Genomic DNA, 6,766 nt, shown 5'->3' with positions numbered 1-6,766 from the left:
GCAGAGCTCAGCTGAAGCCAGTCCAAGGGGGTTGCTCTGCTTGTTGTGGCCCAAGATTTTAGCATCTCTTTAACAAAAGAGGCATGCATCCCAAAAGTCATGACACCCTGTTTAATTTCTTTGAGATCATTCATACGAACAGGCTCCCATGTATCTTCCTTGATGACCCTAGGGTTTCTGGAACTAATCACCTTCTCTGTTGTTATTACTGGAAAGGCAGGTAGAGCTGTAGGTAGAGCTTTGTGGAAATTGTCCCGGAGGGATTTATCTACAGATGTAGTTAAAATTTGCCTTTCTACCCTTTGTTCTTCTTCATCAGAATTTAGAAATTCCTCAATCTTTTCAATTCTATTCACCATTGCCTTCTGCAATGTCTGTATCTCCTGTCCAGAATTATGTTCCAAAGCCTTCATTGAGGATTCTAAAGTATGAAGTTTGTCCATTAGAAATAACTTCTAATTTTTGGACATAATTTTTATGGCATAAACCGTGCCTTCTTGTATTGACAATCTTTCCGTCAATCTGTCATAAGCTTTAGACAAAATTCAGTTGTCACATTCAGCAGTTTTGATTCTCTCAGTTAATGTTTCAGTTCCTACAGAAAGGGACTGCTGAAGCTTACAATCAAAATCAGCTGTTCCTTCTTCCATAGTAATGAGTTTTTCCTTAACATCAGCCTGTACCTTTTCTAAATTTTGCTCAGTTAACCGAGTCATGTTAAACAAAGATCTGCTCTCTTCTTGGAGAACTTTAAACTGATTCTTGAGAATATTGTTGTCATTCTCAATAGTTTTTAAACATTCAACCTCTGCCTTAAGAATCCTGGATTCGTCTCGTAAAGACTTTATCATATTTCTATTATCAAACCACATAGTACCAAGGAAAACTATGAATCCCAGAAAGATCCATAGATGTGGGGTGCTAGACACCTCTTGTAAAATCTCCCACATGGTACACTCAAAAAGGTTGTTAAAGTCCTGAATTGCAACGTTTTCAGACATTTTATTTATAGAAGAATTTTTTTTACCTGCAATGACTGGTTCCTGCCAGTGGTGGCGAAAGAGTCCACTTGAGTCCACGTGGAGAGCCAGTCTGAAACAACTCAAAACCGAAATTTATTGTTCTGCCTGAGGAGTTAGAGTGGTCGCGGAAGGGGTCACTTTGAATCAGACCAAATCTGCCGCTGTGGCTGCTTTTGTTGCAAAACTGCAGGTACTTGAGCTTCCCAGGTTCTGATCCAAATGCCAAGGCAGGCAAGGAGGGGTTAATTGCTCCAGTGAGCAGGCAGGGTGGAATGGGCGTGTGTGGCCGAGTGTATCTCAGACTCGGCACTGGGCCCAAATCACGAGTCACGAACTAAAATGTGGCACCCAGGAGAGTGCTGTGTTAGCGAGTGGGCTACGCGCTTGGAAGTGTGCTTCCTGAGCTCTGGTAGCTAATCTTGCTTGCAAAGGCGAGCTTGTGCCCCCCGTGCTGGGGCGGGGCAAGATTGCCTGACGTTGGACACCAAAATGTAACGGTGTAAATGAATGCAAACAGGTTGTAAAATATATACACAGCTTTAATGTGGAAATTAGACTTACAGTTCCACGGTTCCCGTGGAGAACAGGAAGCAGAAGGGGCCGGCTTCATGCAAGCCTGGCAGATTTATAGGTAAACATTTGCCCAAGGTGGACAAGCCCCCTAAGGCTGGGCTTAACCCTACATTCTAGCTATTACAAATAATGCCACTATGAGCATAACTGAGCCAGTGTCTTTGTGGTATGATTGCTAATCCTTTGAGTATATGCCTAAAATTGGTATAGCTGAGTCTTGTGGTAAATTGATTAAGAATTTTCTAAGAAACCACCATACCAATTTCTAAAGTGGCTCTAAAAGTTTGACTCCCACTAACAGTGGAGGAGTGTTCCCCTTACTACAAATCCTCACCAACATAAGCTGTCACCAGTGTTTTTGATCTTAGTCATTCTGACAGGCAAAAGATTGTATCTCAGAAAAGTGAACTAATTTCAATGTACTAGAAAAGCTTCAACAATAGAAGCTCAGCTTGGTGACACAGGCTTGTGATGCCAGCTACTTGGGAAGCCAAGGCAAGAGGAACACAAGTTCAGGGGAGTTCAAGGCCAGCCTAGGCTATTTATAGAGCCCTTATCTTAAAATAAAAGTAAAAATACATAAAAAAAACCAAGCAAACAAAAACAAAACAAATACCAGACTAGGGATGTAGTTCAATGTGTAGCACTTGCCTAGAAGCACAGGACCACTCATTAGGAAATATTACAACTAATTCCCATTTACACTTCTTCCAAATTCAACTGTTTTGTCTCTTGGTACACTGGTTTTCCCATACTGTCTATATTGGAACTTTCCTATTGTAAACCTGTAGATAAAACATGTCTTTGTCCCTGGATATTTCAGCACTATCTCCTAAAAACCATAATAGTCTCTTACTTGACTAGAGTGTCACAGTCAAAAACAAGAAAATTAGAATAATACCATTATCTTATATTGACCCGTTCAGCAGGTCCAGTTATTCCAGAGTCTTGAAGGGGCACTACCTGAAAGAATCATGGGCAGGAGAGAGAAATGAGACCAAGCAAAATTCTGTTGTCAAGGTCTCGTTTATTGAAGCAAGCTTTTGTCTTAAATACTCCTCCAGTGAGGAATTGGGTAGGGGGAAGGGGGAAGGGAAGGAGGGACTGGGCTGCTTGGTAGCTAAGTGGAGTAGTTGCAAGGTCAGCAATTAGAGCACCTGCTGTTAGCAATAAGAGGTAAACAATGGGGACACTCTGTGGTGTTGTCTGGAGCTTGAGTCTCTAAGAATAGCACACAATGTTTAGTTAACTTTGGCTTTTATCTCTTTAGGTTTATTTTTCTAGGCCCTGTGAGAAAGGAGAGGCCCAAGATGGCCCCTAACATTATATAAAATTAAAATCTTGTCGACTCTCCCAATAATGTCCTTTTGCCCAGAATCTGATCCAACATCACACATGGCTCTTAGTTTTCTGCATCATTATTCTCCTGTAATTTGGAATACTCTTCCATCTTTTTGTTTTCCTGACCTGACTTGATATTGAGAGGATAAACCTCATTATCAGGGGGAAAATGTCCTCCAGTTTATGATAACTAATATTTCCTTTGGGTTATGGCTTGGGAAAGAAATGCCACAAAGAGAAAGTCTATGTTCTCTTAGTTTAGGAAGGACCAAACAGATGATACTGTAATCTTATCATGACTGTTGATGCTCACTTGGGATAAGATGCAGTATACCAATTTCTTTTTCAATAGACAGGAAAACCGATATAGATATGGAAAGAAAGAAATATGATATAAGCTAGGAGTCTCCACTGATAATTCCTCTTTCAATCAACACAGTAGAATGCATGTTTATGTTTCCTCCTTTGTGCATGTATATGTGTGAGGCATATGTATTCATGTTCACATGTGTTTGTGGGTGCTTGTACACATGTATATAGAGGTGAGAGGTTGATGTATGGTCTTTTTCCTGGAACATTCACCACTTTAAATTCTAAGTCAGAATCTCTCACTGAAGAAAGAACTCACTGTTGGGGCTAGTCTAGCTAGCTAGCTTGCCCTGGGGATCCCATCTCTACCTCCTGAGGGTATTGTTGTGGAATAATCTTTTTGTACACTGTGAAGAATAATCTTTTTGTACATATTTAGCTTAATAAAAAGCTGAATGAATGGCCAATAGCTAGACAGGTTTTCCAGGTGCAGAGGACACTTGGAAGGAAATAGGTGGAGATGCCAAGAGAAAGAGGAAACAGGATGGGCAGTAGAAAGTAAAGGTAACCAAGCCACATAAAATAACATAGATTAAAAGATATGGGTTTATTTAAGTTATTAGAGCTACTGAGAAACAAACCTAAGCTATCAACCAAGCTTTCATAACTAATAAAAGTCTCCATGTCATTATTGGGCAGCAGACTGTCCAACAAAAAAGTCCAATTACAGGTTATGATTGCAGATTTCACAGATTCAATTCAGGTTTTACATAGGTATTGGAATCCAAACTCTAGTCTTTAACCTTGTGTAGCAAGAACTTTAAAGATCTACTGGGCCATGTCCCCAGCCCCGGTGTTCCCCTTTCTGCATCTCATACTTTAGAAACCTGATTCGAAAGAACATCAAAGCATTTGCTTCTTTTTCCAATATAAAACCACAAAAGCAGTTTTAAGCCATCCAACTTGGTAATGGGTAGCTTTGTGGCAGAATACCTGCTTAATATACATGGGGCCTGGAGCTTCTTCCCAGCCCAGAGGGTGTAAAAAGCACATGATGTGGGAGGGTCTTCTGTCTATGTGTTACTTTCATTGGATAATAAAGAAACTGTCTTGGCCTTTTGATAGGACAGCAGCTTAGATAGGCAGAGTAGACCTAACAGAATGCTGGGAGGAAGAAAGCAGAGTCAGGCAGATGCCATGATTCTCCGACCTGAGATGGATGTAGGTTAGGATCTTTCCTGGTAAGCCACCACCTCGTGGTGCTACACGGATTATTAGAAATGGGTTAACCAAGATGTGAGAATTAGCCAGTAAGAGGCTAGAGCTAATGGGCCAGGCAGTGTTTAAATGAATACAATTTGTGTGTTGTTATTTCGGGTGTAAAGCTAGCCATGCGGGAGCCGGGTGGGATGAAAAGCAGGCCTGCTTGTCTCATCACTACAAGCACATAACTTAGGTCTGTGTGAAAATCAAGTCTACCATGGGCTCCACTCTTTGTTCACAGCACTTTCCTTTAGACTTAAGGCTTAGAGTTAAAATACCAAGCTGAAAACTATTGAGTTTGTTTCCCTCTCTGTGTTTGTGGTACTTATTTATTTGTAAGCCATTTTGGTTCATTCATCTATTGACAGACCACATTATTTATTCTTTGTCTTACAATATATAATTTGTATCTGTCCTATATTGGTCTGGTTAGTTTTGCAAACTATTTTTCTTACTTTCATCAACTTTGCCCATTTTCTAAATCATTATTGCTTTTCTGTATCCACATTTATTATTTTTATTCTTATGGTTTCTTTGGGCACATTTGCTTTTCTGACTTTCAAAATTAACCCAATTCATGAATTTTATTTATATTTAGCTATTAAGTGTTTAGAACTATGTTTTTCCTTGTGATCACTAAATGTCTCTGATTTCTAATATTTTCATTACCTTTTTTGCTTTTTTCTTTGTTTTGTTTTGTTTCTAACCCAAGTGTTGTTGATAGATTTTCAATTTCTAGTTGGAAGGAATGTATGAGGTTTATACTTGTTTTTATTCTAGCTAGATGGCACTGTGCTAAGAGAGGTGTTTGGAATCTTTTCAAATGGTATAGGACTTACTGATGTTTTCTTTGTGATCTAATGTTTGTGCGGTGGGGAAGAAATGTCTCAAATGCGTTCTAAAGTTCAATGTGTCCAGTTATCATGTTACTTGCTATTTCTGTGTCCTTACTGTGTCTGATACTTGATCTGCTTTGTGCTGAAAGACTTCTACTAGCCTGTGTTTTCATCTGTATCTCCTTGGAACTGTAGCTATTACTTTTAAAGGATAGTTAGGGAGAGGGATGTGAATCAGTGATACAGCTCTTGCTTAGATTGCATTAAGGACCCAAGTTCTATGCCCAGCAAAAATAAGACAATGATGGTTATTCGATGGCAGAGATTATTATCACTATTACATTTACAATGTAGAATGGTTTTCATGGCTCAGCAGTTAAGAACACATACTGTTCTTACAGAGAACTCGAGCTTAGTTCCCTGCACCCATAGCCAGTGCCAGTGACTAAAAACTGCCTGTAACTCCAACTCTATGGGAATTATTTACTCTTTTAAGAGTCAAGATATATGATTATTTCCCATTTTCCAAACAATGTAATAATATGAAATTTCTTTTATCTTACAATATAAAGGATGGAACTTAAGACCTTGAACATGCTGGGCAACATTATCCCCCTGAGATGAAGCTTTAGTCCTTAAAACTCCATTTAAAGTGACTACATATGAAACATAGAAAATTGTACATCAATATGCATAGTCATATTTATAAAAGACTTTTATTCTTTTCAGATATATGTGTTCTTTTGAAAAATTAAAATAATGGTATAAACACTGCTACAATAGTATGGCATTATGAGGCTAGTTACCTCATTGTGCTTTCTGGTTGGATTTGAGGCCAACTGCACGGGGAGGGGGGTGGATTTCTTGTCTGACACTATAATCCTGGTCAAAATCTCATGAATTGAGAGGTCATAGGGCCTAGAGTAGAACTCTCTGTTGTTCTTTTGCTCAGTTGTTGTCTAACTTTTCTACGGCTGTTATGGGATACAAAGACCAATGCAGCTTATAGAAGAAAGAGTTTATTGGGGATTTCTTATAGTTTCAGCAGTTAAAGTCCATCACCATCATGATAGGGAACATGGCATCAGGCAGTCAGATAAGTGCTGGAACAGTAACTGAAAACTTACATCCTGATGTACAGTAGGAGGTAGAACAAGCTAACTGGAAAAGGCATTGGTTTTGAAACTTCAAAGCCCATCCCCAAAGACAAACCTCCTCCAACAAGGAGGTTACCTCCTAATCCTTCCCAAAAAGTTCTACCAATTGGGACCAAGCATTTAAATACATAACCGTATGGAGGGCGTTCTCATTCACACCACCACAATGGCTATGTTATCAAACTGTCTTCTAAAAATGTATTTTTTTACTATAGGTCAGAGAAGCTTCTTTTGCAGCAGGCAGCAGTTAATACAAAGAGGTCTA

The sequence above is a fragment of the Microtus ochrogaster genome, chromosome X (assembly GCF_000317375.1).
Source record: "Microtus ochrogaster isolate Prairie Vole_2 chromosome X, MicOch1.0, whole genome shotgun sequence".
Classification (NCBI taxonomy): Eukaryota; Metazoa; Chordata; class Mammalia; order Rodentia; family Cricetidae; genus Microtus; species Microtus ochrogaster.
This window is presented reverse-complemented; position numbering follows the sequence as displayed.